Source organism: Macadamia integrifolia, unplaced genomic scaffold (assembly GCF_013358625.1).
Source record: "Macadamia integrifolia cultivar HAES 741 unplaced genomic scaffold, SCU_Mint_v3 scaffold1091, whole genome shotgun sequence".
NCBI lineage: Eukaryota > Viridiplantae > Streptophyta > Magnoliopsida > Proteales > Proteaceae > Macadamia > Macadamia integrifolia.
In genome coordinates this window covers 272,393-288,400 of record NW_024868083.1, presented here as the reverse complement: position 1 = coordinate 288,400, position 16,008 = coordinate 272,393, and the positions used below count along the sequence as shown (strand labels likewise).

Sequence of the window (16,008 nt, the reverse complement as noted above, 5' to 3'; positions counted from 1 at the left end):
CTAGCCATAGAACCATCAATTTATTGCTTTTATTTTAATTGTCTCCCTTTCCCTAAAGCCAAGTAGAGTAACCCTTGTAAGAGTGACTCTCTGATCAAGTAGGGAAGCTCATATTATGATGCATCCCTCGGGCTAAGTAGAGAAACCTACTTGTGAGTCTCTCTCTAGCTTTATCCCCTTTCTTTTACTTTATTTTTATTTCAACATTTTTTTCTTTATTTTTTTTATTTTTTTTTTATTTTTTTAATTGCGTGGATTGTTTATTTTCAGTTATTTATTTATTTAATTTTAATTGCGTGGCTTGCGTCTTTAAATTCTTAGATGACGAATGGTTAGGATGTTATTTTAGATACATATGTTTAGGACGGTAATTAGAATTAGATCACAACTATTAATCGGTTCACTTTCGCATTATTAAAAGAGATAAAAAAATAAAGTGGTTGCTCTCCCTGTGTTCAACCCATAGCTACACTGATCCGTACGCTTGCAGTTACATTTTAAATCTCAAACAGATACATAGCCAACAAAATTTTAGTGCAAGTGCATGTACCTTTACGATGAGCAATTGGTAAGTCATTTGGGACAGGAGGGATTGGAGCTTCACCAGAGGAGGGCAGCAATGGAGGTAGGGAATCAGCTAGAGTAATAGTATCACCACTGGGCTTTCGGGGCTACTTCCGACACTGATAAACCTGTAGAGGAGGTGGGACACTGGCACTAGGGGTATTAGGGAAAGGAATGAGTGTAGGGATAGGACGTGGAGCTCGAGAAGTCCACTCAGTCCCGGGCTGGGATGCATGGGAAGGAAAAAAGGGTGTGCCTTAAAAAAAGGACACATCAAAACTAACAAAATTGCGCTGAGTGATTGGGTCATAGCACTTGTACCCTTTCTGAGTACGGGAGTAACCCAAAAAGATGCATTTAGCGGACCTGGGAGATAATGTAACACCCTGAAATTTAAAGCAACTGAGTCTAAGGGTATGGCCCAACTCATAACATGAAGTAGGTTGTATTGCTGTGGATCTAAGAAATACAGAAACAAAAGAGAGAATTGGGCTGACAGAATGCAAGAAAAATCAATTTTTTTTTTTTTTGTGGGGCCCACATCCCTACACCCTTGAGTCTCGCACTTACCCACTATGTAGAGGCCCTAATGCTGACCAAATCCAAACTAATAGGTAAGCCTTTGGTGGGGTCCATTAATGGGAATTAAATGTCAAATAGTTTTATATTTTAGAAATTAGTTTTAGGAATTAGTTTTAGAAATTAATTTTAGGAATGAATGTGTTCAGCCAAACAGGCCTTAGTGGGTCATATTTCAGCAATATAAATAGCTCTCCTCTCTCATTTCTCTCATTACAAGAAGCTAAATTCGTTGGGGGGAGAGGAGAAGAAAGAAGAAGAAGAAGAAGAGGAGGAGGAAGGAAGGGGGCTGGCTGCTGGCTGCATGCGGCTGATCTCTATTGCTGCTGGCTGCTACTTGCTGCTGCTGCTAAGGGCTACTGCTGCTCAGTTGTGCATGCTGCCTGCTACTGCATGCAGCCCTTGTTTGCTTCACAAATGAGGCTGTTGTGCACTTCTACTGATGATGCTGCCCTAATCCTGTAGCTGCTACTGCATGCTGCTGCCCTTATTTTTCTGCTACATGCAAGATAAGGAGCTGCTGTCCAAGAGTTCAGATGCTGATGTGGCTGCTTGAACCCAGGTAAGTGCTGCTGCCCTTTTTATTTTGTGAAGTTAATTAGGTTAGTAGCAGTAGGTAGTTGGGGTTACAAGTTTCAATAAATTAGGGACTAAAATTGAGTCCCTATGGACTAAATTCAGTACCTGTAGCTGAATCCCTAAATTCAGTAGGGGTTCAGGGATGTAATTTAAAGTAAATCCATCCTTGCAAACCCTAAAACAAAGGGCTTTCGTTGTTCATGAGGAATTCTTGCAAATTAGGACTAAATTAAGGTAGTAGCATAATAGGGCTAGGGATTTTAGTTAATTTGGAACTGTAATCAAGTCCTTGTGGACTGATTTGCTTCCTTGTAGAAGAAACCCTAAAATTCAATAGGGTTCAGGGACTGTAATTGTCAGAAGACCATCTCTGTGAACCCCAAAGCATAGGGTTTTTATCATCCAAACTGAATTCTATGTAATTAGGGTTAAATCAAGGCTGGTTAAGTAAAAATACTGCAGAAAAACGCTATAGGCAGAATTTTATTGATTTTAAAGATGGAATTTCTATAAGGATTTAGTTAAATTCTTCCCTAAAATCTATTGCAAGTCTGATTAGGATTGGAACCCCAATTCTGTGATTCTAAACCAATGAATCCCACCCTAATTAAGTGATCAATTTGAAAGACAGAAGTTCAATTCTGCAGAAAAAGCATAGGCAGAATTCTAATTTTCAGATTTGGGGAATCAACACTAATTAGCTTAATTCTTTCCCTGTAACCCAATATTGGGCTTAATTGGAACTGAAACTTGACTGGGGTTACTGTAATTCATTCAATTAATGATGAATTATAGGGAAATTGGATGAAGCCCTTCAATTTGCCCGATTCAAGCTAAATTCTGAATTTTTAGGAATTGGGATAGTATACTATTATACAATTTTGGTTACTGTAATTGGGGGTTTGAGGGACTCTAGAGTGACCCTAAAGGCATGAGGAAAATCTCCCCATGTTGCCATGGGCACTAGCCTTTGACCATATGCAGCCCAAGCCAAGGAGACTTGCAGAACAACTTGTAGCATAGCAGAAAATACTGCTGAAACCAACCCGCTGGTCGGACAAGCGGCCAGCCGATTGAGACCGCTGGTTGAGCATTTTTAAGGCTGAATAGCCGCTGTTTCTGATGATCTATCCCCTGCCCCTTGTGGGTCGTGTCTCTTACCTTTTACCTGAAGTTGACCCTATGGGTAGGGGTAGCTCGAGGGCTATTTCTGAGACTTTAAATTGGGTAAGTACGTGGGTTGCTGAGAATTATTTTAGGTTCAGTAGTAGACCTATAATTAGTCATGTTAGATATTATACATGTTTAACACTATGATAATACACCTTTGGTTTAGGAACCTAAAACTTTTCGGGCGAGGACACACAATTGATTGCGGGGGATCCTTTCGTATTTTGTGTTTTGGGTTTCGACGTGAGGGGGTGTTTGATTTGTTTTACAGAGTGTTTTGATATTTTCAGTTATGCATGCTCATGTGGAATTTGATGAACACTGTGTTATGGATTTATTTTATATAAAACTATATATTTCACATGTTGCATGATTTTATTGACTTTGATGTGATCGAGATTTTGTGGATGCGTAGTATGATAGTGTAGTGATGGTTATAATATTGACGGTCTAAAGGCACAATGTGGCCGAGGTTCTTTCCGATACCGTGGGCTCAGAGGTCAGTGTTATAGTTATGACCACGAATGTGTGATTAGATGCTATTGATATTATGGATGCATGTAAATGCATATGGTTAGGATCACATCCCAGTGCTATAACCCCTTGATAATAGGGAGTAAGGTATTGGTTAATCCCACTCGGTGATAGGTCACGGATGACTACTACGCCCGGATACGACGTACTGTATCCTGAGAGGGCACAGCATGGTATGACGTATTGTACGCATGACTATCGGACAGCATGGGGGATCAAGGTTCTTTCCGAAACCATGGTTGTCAGGGGTTACTACTTAGGGGTTGGTTGGGGGACTGAGGTTCTTTCCGAGACTGGCTGACTCCTGTTTGCAGCTAGCTTGTATCTCTGAGGCCCGACGTACTGGGAAGGGGATGCCACCTATGCTGCTTATAGCACTTAAACTAATACGTTTGAGACTTGATAATTATAATGGATAAATATAAATAAAATGGATCATGTGGTTGTGCATTTGTGATATTACTGAGAGTGTGCATCGGTTCCATGATGTTGTGTGTGCTTGCATGCACACCCCTCACTGGGCTTGTGAAGCTCACCCCTTGTTGTTTACTATTTTTAGATGGTGGAACCGGTGCTGAGGCAGGATTGGACTTTGGCGGCGGTTGTGAGGCTCGTGTCTATGAGACATTGGGTTGATGATGGATTTCATTACTGTTATTCGGTAATTTCTATTGATGTACATTGATGTTATATGTACATCAATGTATTCAAAAGAGCTAGAGGTAGGCCAAAGGAAAGACATACACAAATTAGGCCTTGTCCCAAGTATGGTTTTGAATAGAGCAGATTAGAGGGCTAGAATCCAGGTAGCGGACCCGCTTTAGCTGTGCCTTACTTTGCAGTGATTACTATTTTGTCTCTTTTATCGCCTTCCTATTTTTTCTTTTTTTTGGCTTTGCTTGGATCCATGTAGCCGACCCCATTAAGTTGGGACAAAGCTTTGTTGTACATTGATGTTATATGTAAGAGGTAAATATTACACCTGTGGGTTGTTAATAAATGAATTTTTGTATATTTGTAATTTATCACTTAAGTAAATCACCAGTGATATTTGTATGATTTATTAGCGTACTTTGATTTTAGATTGTGATCTTAGCGGCATTTGTGAAATTAAGGTACTGCATCTGTGATCCTGGAGGGTTAGGTTGACTGGATGTGGGTGTCCAGTGCCACACACCTTGGCCAAATTGAGGCAAGGTGTGAGTGTGTGACAGATAACTTATCAGACAGAGCATGCAAGTTGTGAACAAAACAGAAATAGCAAAAACACGAGGAACCGAAAAACTGGCAAGTTAGGAAAAAACAACAGAAAAAGGAGATCGATCGGAAAGCACTGAAGATGGCATGCGATTAATTAAATGAAAGGCATTTAAAATGCCATCACTCCAAAAAGATTTCGGAACATGCATATGTGCCATAACTTCCTGTGCTACCTCAAGGAGATGCCGATATTTGCTCTCAACCACCCCATTTTGTTGAGGGGTAGAAGAATAGCTAGTTTGGTGTATCATCCCACGGGCAGCACAAAAATCAAAAATCTCATTTTGGACATATTCTAAAGCATTGTCAGAATGAAAGACCTTAATTAAAATGCCAAATTGAGTTTTCATTTCACTATAGAAAGTCTAAAACACAATTAAAAATTCAGATCGATCCTTTAATAAGTATAGCCATGTAAGACGAGAGTGGTCATCAACAAAAGTCATAAAATATCGAAACCGAAACCTATTGCTGACTCGACAAGGACCCCAAACATCTGAATGAACGAAGGAAAATAAAGACGGACTTTGAAGCACAGAGCGAGATGGGAAAGACACACGGTGATGCTTTCCTAACTCACACGCTTCACACTCTAATTTTGGTATAGATTTAAAACTAGAAAATAAAATTTACAGCCTAGACAATGACCAATGGCCTAAACGACAGTGCCATTGGAAATGAGTCACATCCCCAACGGCTGTAGCAGCAGTGGAATTAGCAGGAGTATCATAGTAGAGATAATATAAACCATCTTTTTCACGCCCTCTACCAATCGTCTTCCTCGAGTGAAGATCCTGAAAAACGTAGTAAGAAAAGAAGAAAGTTACGGAGCAATTTAAGGACTTTGTTGACTGACTTACTGAGAGAAGACTTAATGGAAATTGGAAAACATGTAACACAGAGGACAAATTAAGTGAGGTTGTAGGTGAGATAGTACCATGACCTAAAACAAGGGTTGAAGCACCATTTGCAAGAACAGATATAGATGTGGTACTAGGGGAAAAAGACTTAAACAGGGATGACTTACTAGTCATATGAGCAGAGGACCTTGAATCAATAATCGAGGGGGTAAAAGTAGTGGTAAGAAGGGTTGATGTACCTGTTTGTGTCAAGGTAGCAGTGGATATAGACACACAATTAGATGCATTAGAGGATGTCTCAAGAGTCTACAACTGTCTTAGTAATTGATTAATATCATCACGTAGGCAAGTAGAAGAGTCTTCTTAAGAAGTCCCTGGTTTAGTGTCATTGGGAGACACCAGGTCAGTACCATCATTTGACACTGCATGATTGGCTAATTGGGTTGCCCACTCTGGCTTGCCATGCTTTGCCCAATAAGTCTCTACAGTATGGTTGGGCTTCCCACAGTAAGAGCACTAGCAAGAAGAACGATCAAATTGCTATCCACAATCAAAGTGTTGTCCACTAGAACCCCGTCCACCAGATGAACGACCTCCGCACCGACCTCAACCACGTCCATGGTTAGCAAGAAAGACTAAATTGTCTTTGGTGGACTGATCAGGTTTGGTAAAAGATGTGATGCGTTGAAGGCATGAGTAGGTATCGTTCAGTAGGGATGGTGTCGCCAGCAAGTAAGTGACCCTTCACTGCCTTCAGGTTATTATTCAAGCCAACCAAGAACTTGGAAACAAAGAATTCATTACGCTGAGCTTTGAGCTTTTCAATATCTGTAGTCAAGGGTTGAAAGGCATTAAGTTCTTCAACCATTCCCTTAAAAGCACCGTAGTATTCTGATAGAGACTTGTCAGATTGGCAAATTTGGAACAGCTTCTTATAGATATCATAGATACAAGTCATATTCTTCTCCTGGGAGTAGGTTTCCTCCAAATCATCCCACACCCCTTTTGCAGTAGTGTGGAACATGACATTGGCAGCAACATCTAGTTCTATACTATTCCACAACCATATCAAAGTTAATGCATTGTCCTTCATCCAGTCATTATATCCCTTATCAGATGACTGAGGAGGATCAGAGGTAGTATATTGAAGTTTGTCTTTAGCCTTGAGATAAACCTTCACAGATTGAGCCCAAAGGAGGTAGTTCGAACTCCCTTTGAGCTTGATAGAGGCAATCTAGACATTCACATTGTCTGAAGAAGATGTAATAGCCCCACTAGTTTTGGGCTCAGCCATGATGAACCAAAAAATTAGAAAAGAAAGGATTATAGATCTAATAACCAGATGTAGAGACAAACAAACTATCACATGTATGTAAATCTATACAGTACCATAGATAGGGGGATTCTATTACAGAGCAATATCATCCATACCTGATCCCACCATAGTCATCACCGAAACAATTACCAGAGCCATGGGTCAAAAATCGATGGGTATAAAAAAACCTGCTAAAAATCGATTAAACCAAAACCCTTATAAAAAAAAATCAATTAGGGCAGTAGTACCATATCACGATCCAAGTACAATCACTCTATATGATTTAAGCCATAGTAAACGCAGCAAAAGGCAGCACACACCAGAGAGGTTTAGCGGAAGAAGAAAGTCAGCAGAGAGAAAAGAGAAGAAGAAAGAAAGAAGACTGAACAGAGAAGAGAGGTGAGAGGTGAGAGGCGAGAGGCGAGATCATAGATCACTCCCAAAAGAGGGGAACTAATCTGCGATCAGACCAGAAAATCCTACCGCAGGTTAGATCTCTGATATATATATATATATATATATATATGATTCCAGAAATAAGACAGTTACAAAATTACCCCTGTAACCTGCGCTAGTCAGCCCTAATACACAATAGAAACCGATAGGACCAAAATACCCCTTACGCCTAAAACTTCACAATATCCAATTGAAGTTTTTCAAGAATTGGTAATTACTATATGTATTTACATATGCAACCCTAACACCCAGCAACCACCACAAGAGAAGAGAGAAGAACCGAGACTGCTAGTTCACAGAATCATGAACAGCAGTCTCCCTTGCTTTCTTATTTATAATTACTAAGTACAAGACCAAAATGGAAACTAGAAAATAGGAAACTATCCTAATTAGGAAACAAGGGAAAATAGGAAACAAAAGCAAATCAAAATAATATCTCCTAACTCTAACAATAAGCCCCTTGCTTTCTTATTTATAATTACCAAGTACAAGACCAAAATGGAAACTAGAAAATAGGAAACTATCCTAATTAGGAAACAAGGGAAAATAGGAAAAAAAAAGAAAATCAGAACAATATCTCCTATAATATCTCCTAAATCTAACAATAAGCCAAGTAGTGTGGGAGTCAAGAGAGGCATCTAAGTGATGCCACCGACCCCCATATGAGACCTTTGAACCCCTATCGTACAAAGGGTCCATTCTTCAACAGAGTCTATGGAATTCCTCCAATACACATCCAATAATTAACTCTAACTTCAAACTATTGAATCCCACCCTAACCTTGTGAATAACATTGAACGTCAGCAAGACTTACGTGCTAATTGTTGCAGGACGATAAATATGATGGCTAAATTGCTTTCCAACATCTATTCTATCAACGAGAGGTCTAGCATAACCTGTATTGTTTCAGAAGTTAACAATAAAAAATTTACTGACAAACAGCTACTGAAATCAATGGTAAGAAGATGATGAAGTAATGTGTGCAAACCTTCAATCCCATCAGTGAATAGCACAAGGTCTGCAAATCTGCTTCAAAAATTCATGCAGACCAGGGCGTTCAAACACAGTAACATGATTGACCTTAGGTTTTCCATCAATTCCGTCAACAAGAGGAATTAAGAAATATAATAAGTTTCTCTCTTATGTCAAAACAGGAAAGCCAAGGAAATAAGATTAGCAGCTTGTAAGGTCAAACCTTCTCTGATGATATGCATTCCAACTCAAACCACTTCAACCCAGCTTCTGTAGCTTGATTACGAACAATATCAGGCAAGATAGATGTCTCATATGCACATACTAGCGTCTCATCCAAGTCAAGAACCACCTGCATGCCAAGCTGTCTATAAGAACCTATATGAAAAGAGGACATGTTCTGCAGCCTCAATTTACAAAATCCATGCAGAGACAGTATTTTATTCGATTTAATAGAGCACTGAAATAATAAACAGCATAGCATAATTTCATCACCAATAATAAAAGCCAAGGGAATGAGGTAAGGCATTCCTTTCTTAATAGCATGCAGCAAGAGACCAAGACTTTCTGCTTCATGATGTTCTCATTGAATGAATAATAGAAATCAGTTAAGAACAGAGACCAAGAACAACATTTAGTGGGGGCAAAAAACATTAGTCTATTTTCAACAACCTATGCCTAAAAACAGTCTATTTCCACAAACTGATCCTACTTCTCTCTTTTTTGAGGATCATATACAACTGATATCTCATATTGTTCAGGGGGGCAGCAGGATATGGTTGGAGTCACATTTCAACCACTGGAGTGTGACAAACAAGGGGGTCAAGGAGAATTTCAAAGAATAAAGGACAGACTGTTGCATCAGTGATTGTTGCATCGGGATGGAGTGTTGTGTCAGTGGTGTTAATGGCTAGCAAGAAAATTGGTCTAGCTATACGCAGAGCACATGAAGACAGAGAAGCAGACTTGGCTGTTTATTGGTTTCAGGCACCAGATATAAAGAAAATGAAAAACTCTGGCAGATTTTAACGTCTCGGGCACCGGAGAGGAAGAAAAGGAAGAAATGTGGAGGGTTAATCCTGACTGACTGATTATTTTTTGTTGAAGAGAGATGATTAAATCAATTTCACGGCAACAGGTGTTCATGTACAAGTCATTACAAATTATCCCAACACCAAAAAAATAGGAGGTTGAAATGTTATCACACACAAACAGAAGCAATAGGCTTTTAGGAAAACTATATATGTTAAGCATTAAGCATTACTTCAAAACAAGTAAAAAATATCTTTCCTGTGACAAGAACTTTTATTAGGTACACAGCTACATGCCCTTGGGCACAACTAGATCCTTGAGGCAGAGGCAAACACCACTTGTGCACCTTGTATTTTTGCACAAAAACCTCAAGGGTTTGGAACTTCTAGTCCTCAGCTCAAGACCTCTTCCTCAAGGATCACCTCAAGGCATATTCTCCACATGCCCTTTAAAACTCCTTTTCAGTTTTAGAGCACTGCAGTTAAATGCATAACTGGAAGTTGAACAGTCAAACCATACGATATAACTGAAACAAAGATATGGAACAAAAACTCCTAATGTAACTATTAGAGAGTAAAAACATTATCGCCTTGACGCCTTCTGGTTGCAGCCCCTCAATTTGTGGTGAGAATGATCCACATCAGACTTAATGGTGAAGCATGATTTAGATGGTCCATATACCAGAGTTTACAGCAAACCAAAGAAATTGCCTCTGGCAGTTCATTTGGCAATCCAAAAGAAAAACTGCAAAATCAAGTTAAGATAATCTTTATCCACTTCTTGCAGTAGCAGAGTAGCTAAAGTTAGATTACAGAGGCTACAAAATTTTGCATGGTGAAATACTTGAATAATTTGACTTCCTTCCATCAACCATAGATGCAACTCCACTGCTATATTCAATTATAGTTCGTGTATGAATTCATATTTTTTACGTGGGAAATAGGTCCCACATCCATTGTCGTGTGAAGTGCCTTGGGTAAAATATTTTCTACAATAATGTCCTGTAACATTTTTATTTCCCAGGGTGCCATTCATCTCTCTTAGCATGAACACTGATATTTGTTCTATGGGGATGTTTCCATTCAACATCCCAATATGATATTAGATCACTAGAGTTGTCATGCAAGCAGTCATCTGGTGTTCGTTGTTTTACTACAATCTCTTTTCCTGATTAGTTTCTTGCAGATTTTCATTTAGGAAAACCCATTGTTTAGTGCACGCTCAGATTAATTATGTTTCATGCAACACCGTTGATGATCACATTCTCTCGAAAAAGATATTTGTTGTGTTTTTTGATTGCAAAGCTCAGGGGGCCCTGAAATTTCTTAATCATAACAGAAGAGAGTAGTGTTCTCATGGACTGTCAGACAAAAAATTTCAAACCACCAAATGCTCGGTCCTGGACCTTTCAAGGTCATAACTTCTCATGGCCTCAATCATTGACTTGTCAACAGATTGCCTGGTTCAAAAAGTCAATCATTGAATTATTTGATCCTCCTGGTCAGATCTCTGGAACATGGAAACTGATATGATAATGATTTTTTGTTTTTTTTTTTGGAGGGGTGGGCACGTGATTGTGAAGGCAGAACAAAACCTATTAAACCACGTGAAGAACCTTTAATACCAAAGATATAACTGCATTAAAAAACAATTTTAAGGTATAATACTACGACTAGGGAGCCAACTTCCAGGCCAGAGTGGTCTGATGTCTGGTCCAGTTTAAAACGCATCCAGATAGCATTGGATGGATCAACAGAGAATGATTATTTGACTCGAAATGAAAGGTAATAAGCCTATATTTCTAATACAAAAGTATTTTGAGGCAGAGCATAAGAGTTGTCAGAAGGAAATATATTTATGCTTCAATCTTTTGGAAAAATACTGCAAAAATCTAGAATTTTAACTAGGGCCACTCATCAAAGGTAAATTTCAGGTACTTCATCAGCCACTTCTCGCAACTGACACCCAAAAATATCAGCAAAACCAGTAATGACCTCGTTCACAATATTAATTCCTTCAAGTGTACTGTCTGTTTATATGGCCTATATTTCCCTTACGTTTCTCTGAGATTCCCTAAATAACCGCCCATGTCATCAGCCACTGGATACAATCCACTGCTTTTCATCCTTGGTATAGGGTGGCCTAAATGTTTGTAGTAACTGATAATGCCACCAATAGCTGATTGAGTATATTTATTAGATGGATGATGGCAAACAGATATCCAAGTTTCTAGCTTCAGATCATTATCAGAAATAGGTCCTGCCAAACCAATAGGTCAAACAACCCTGACATTTTCCCGTTCCCCTACGAGCTGTCCCAAGTGTGAATAACCTACTCCATAACACACAAAAGGAGAAGAGGGAAAGGGAGCACTGCTCTGAGACCTGCCTATAGTGGATGCAAGGATCCAGCCTAAAAAATAAAATTATAAACTTAAAAAAAATTAAGTTACACGCAACAAACGAAAGGACATTCTTAATCTTATAGAACAATTGTGAAGTTGTATCTAGGAACAATTTGACCCTTGCCAGAATCCTGGGCAATCAATCATTTCTGCGAGATCATCAACTAGAAATCACCAGATGCTCAAGCATCTAATCCAACCTCAGAAGCGAAATCGGACTATTTATATATATGTATCTTTTTTTTCTTTTAAATTGGATAACAAACAAAGAAGCAGAAAGAACAAAACTTCGAGAGTACAAACTATAAATGGAAAAGAGAAGAAACAGAATCAATACCCATAAATGGGCTCAGAACGAAGCGAACGAAACCAGTCCAAAAACTCAAAATTACGAGAAACGAGCGTACCGTAAGCCTCTCGATCGGGTCCTCAATAACGAGATCGTCGTTGCAGCAAACCTGGGAAGCCGTGGGAGGTGAGTCTTGCAGGGAGAGTTCCACGACCGGCAAGGGCTTGAAGGAGGAAGACGAAGATGAGGAAGTGAGAAGAGGATGTCGAAGGCCGACATAAGAAAGAAGTTGAGCTAAGGAAGGCGTTCCCCTGAGGATCTGAACGAAAATTTGGAAGAAAAATGCCAGCCAGTTCAACACTGTCCTCCATACTTGCAGAGGCTTCCGCGAAACGCGTACTCTTCAGCCTCGGCCAGCTCCGCCATGGCCTCTCAGACACAGAAAACCTGAGAGAGAGAGAGTTTCCAGCATAGGCGATAAAAGGATAGGAAACAACGGAAGTCTTGATCATCAATGCATGAAGCTCTCCCTCTCCGTTTGCTGCTATTGGGTATTGGCTATTGGAGATTGTCTTTGTATTCGCTTTTTCTGCCAATGTTTTTCTTCGTTTGCCAGTGCCGTGATTCTGCTTCCAATGGCGGCGGTGCTGCACCCCACTGAGCTGACCATTTCCTCCCACCCCACTCCCCTCGTCGTCTGTCGTCTGAAATGAGTACACATCCTCAGCAGTGAGCCATCCGATGCTCACTCTATTAGTGCAGTGGCTGTGGACGATTCTCACACTTTTCACACTTTTAAAATGAGTTCACATCCTCTTGCATGCAGTAAGGTGTGATACGCATCAGACGACTGAGAGCAACTAGGAATGAACCCCAAGGGATTCCCAGCCACCCGATGCACGCAAGATTTTTTTCTTTTATATGTACACGAGAATACTACTACTACGGAAAAATGTACACACTACCCATAACAGACATGCGGTGCTCACACCCGTTAATACTTTCTCGCCTCTCTTTACTTGTAATACATGTTTGAATAGAAATGCAGGAGAGATTTAGGATACCTCAAAATTCACAAAGTATAGGTTCTTTAAAGGATTGTAACACTTAATTGAACTACTATACATGGTCAGTGGAGATTAATATAGAGGAGATTTTCTTCCTGTATTAGGGTTTTCCAAACCTAACTCTCAAAAATTGAAGAGAGAAGAGATACAAGAACCAGAGAGGAGAGAGAAATAACCATGATATTAGGAATTCTCAAAACCCTCTCTAGCTGTGTATATAAAGAATGTCATCTAGATAGCAGTCTCATGCTAAGTGTGCCAACCAAGGGTGTGACCCTATAAGGTGTTCCCACAGGATGAGCCTAACTCATCTATAATAATTTATTGTTAGATATTTTGACATTTGATGTGTCCATCAAACCCAATTCAATTTGATTAAATATATTAATTACAGTTTATGATTTAATACATGTGTTTATAATCATGTTATGAACAACAACCCATTATGTATCATTTCCTTACAACTGTTGACAAACTTGACAATATGTTATAGGGTTATCGCGTTGTTTATTTTCCTATTACAGATTGACATATGAATATAAATGTTGGCACTTATGTGTGTTGAACGTGTTAGGAATGCGGAATGCCAAATCAATATTTGACTATCAAGAACGTCTCCTTGCATGTGTTTGTTGTAACCCGGCAGTCACTGAGGGGGGTGAATCAGTGAATCTAATTTCGATCCCCAAAAACTGTCTGATGTCTGGCTAAGAAAAACCTGATATACATGTCCCTGTTTGCACACAGTCATATGCACACTCAGCCTCTCATAGGCACTTCCAAGTGTGCACACTCATTCCACATTCTACGCACTTCAATATAAAATGCAAACAACAATCACCCACAACACAGGGCTTTTACGAGGTTCGACAATTTGCCTACATTCCCGGAGTAGTGCCTATAAAGGCGTTGTACCTACTCAATACACTACTTTTGACTGCACCCATAATCGGAAGCACCCACATCCAATTTTCTCAAGCCGAAGCTGAGATGGCACTCGCAGTGCCGGTACAATGTGTAGCACCCACTACACAGGAGCACCCACTCCCGGTGCTTAGCACCCACTAAGCACTCAATAAAGAATACAGTAAATTTGGGCTTATATCAATGCTCTACAGTCAAACTCTTCCTAGCATATACATCCACAACTAGCTAGCATGCTTACAGTTCATCCACAACTAACCTAGCATGTATACAATCATCCACAACTAACCCTAACATACATACATGCATATAATGTAAAATCAAAGGTTAGAGAATTTCACAACCGATTTCCTGAGATGACTGGAAACTTGTACTAACAAGTTTGGTGCTCACACCTTCTCTCTCCTTGGCTTCTTGCTCTTCAAAGCAAACACATCCTTGTTTTCTTCTCTTCCTCCTTGGCTTTGAGTTAATGTATCATTAATACACTTCAACGACTTCTTTTACCTCCTTTAATGGCCTAAGAACATTTATCATCAAGTATTCATGTCCATTCAACGACCAACAAAGAGGGGGAAGCTTCTCTTGCCAAAACCGTAGCCTTCCTTCACTCAGAACTCATTTTTCTTACTTCCATAGTGTAGGACTTGAAAAAATGAAGAACTAGCAACTTGGTTCACCCAAATTTCAGTTAAAATGAGGGAGATATGACCATTTGAAGTTGGAGCAATGAAATAGCTTGAAATGGAATCTTCGTAGGAGTGGCGTAGGCTACGCCGACGGTGCACGCAAAAGGAGCGCAAATCTGACCGTAGATCTCATCAAAGAGTATCTAATAATATGAGCCGTCGGATTCCCATAACGGATAGTAAACATGAACCGTAGATCTAGGATCATATGACGTCATGATGACGTAGGTAGTCAACGTTGCGTCAGCGGTCAAAAACGTTGTCAATATCCTATTGGTTAGATCGACACGATTCATGGAGGGTTGTTGGCTATGTCTCATAAAGTATAGGCTTCTCGTAGCCCTTGGATTGAGATCTTCAGATCTGGTTTAAATCAAATCTTATGAGATCTTGAGAAACAACATCTATCTATGCCACTTTTTGCATGTGCGTAACACCGTAGCATCCTCAATCATGTGCAGCGCCAGCATATGGTTCTTGATAAATCCGACTAATGGAAAATCTCACGCAAGCATATTAAGCGTCCGATCCAGTGCCAATTCGTGAGCACTCTTAGATGGGAATCAAGCCTACGTGGTCAAATCTGGACCGTCCATTTCACAATCCTATACTCTCTTTTATTATAATCAAGCCCCTGCCTCCATATATTTCAGTGTTTAAAGACCCCCTGCAACTCAGACCTTCAAAATCTTAAAATTACACAAAAGCCCTTCAAATTTCAAAAATAAATTCCGAAAAATCCACCCAACACCAAGAGCAACTAATGGATTTTCGGTTTGGATTTTCGAACCAGCTTTACGAAAACACTTATAACTTTTTCATAAGATATTCGACTGAGATGAAACAAAGTGCATTGAAATCGTAACTGGACACTCTACGACTTTCTAGAAGACTCAATCATCTGAATCATCCATATAAAAAGACCAAAATGCCCCTATTCCAATGACGCATCTACCTCATACGAAATCTGAACGCGATGAAGTCAGAACCGTTGGAAATATTGGATTATTGTTGTATTGTTACATGGAGAACACTTCCTTTAAAAAATTCTTCTTCAATGTCGAAATTGCCCTCGACTGCCACATATGCCGTAACTTCTTCATACGGTATCGGAATGTGACAAAATCAAATGCACTGGACTAGATAAATTACAATCTATATTTTTCATAAAGAAACGATCTTCCAAAAATTTTATTTTCACTGCCAAAAATGCCCCCGAGCGTAAATAGGCCAATTTTATCAGTTTTGACCCAGAAACCCGCACCACATGCTAAGGATATATCAAACCATTCTATGTATACCAAGGAGTTCTAT

General features: G+C 39.6%; 2 long non-coding RNA genes and 1 pseudogene across 2 annotated transcripts; 1 reads left to right on the top strand and 2 right to left on the bottom strand.

The window, feature by feature from the left end:
- The window catches only part of LOC122062712, a 16,957-nt pseudogene extending 4,175 nt beyond the window's left edge, over positions 1–12,782 (bottom strand).
- LOC122062713 lies at positions 1,465–4,455 on the top strand. The gene is made up of 2 exons (XR_006135068.1): positions 1,465–1,705; positions 3,986–4,455. It is a non-coding gene; the product is annotated as an uncharacterized LOC122062713 (long non-coding RNA).
- On the bottom strand, positions 5,012–8,124 carry LOC122062715. Its single transcript, XR_006135070.1, has 2 exons — positions 5,786–8,124; positions 5,012–5,480 (listed from the first exon to the last, which is right to left on the bottom strand). It is a non-coding gene; the product is annotated as an uncharacterized LOC122062715 (long non-coding RNA).
- Positions 12,783–16,008: the final 3,226 nt, after the last annotated feature.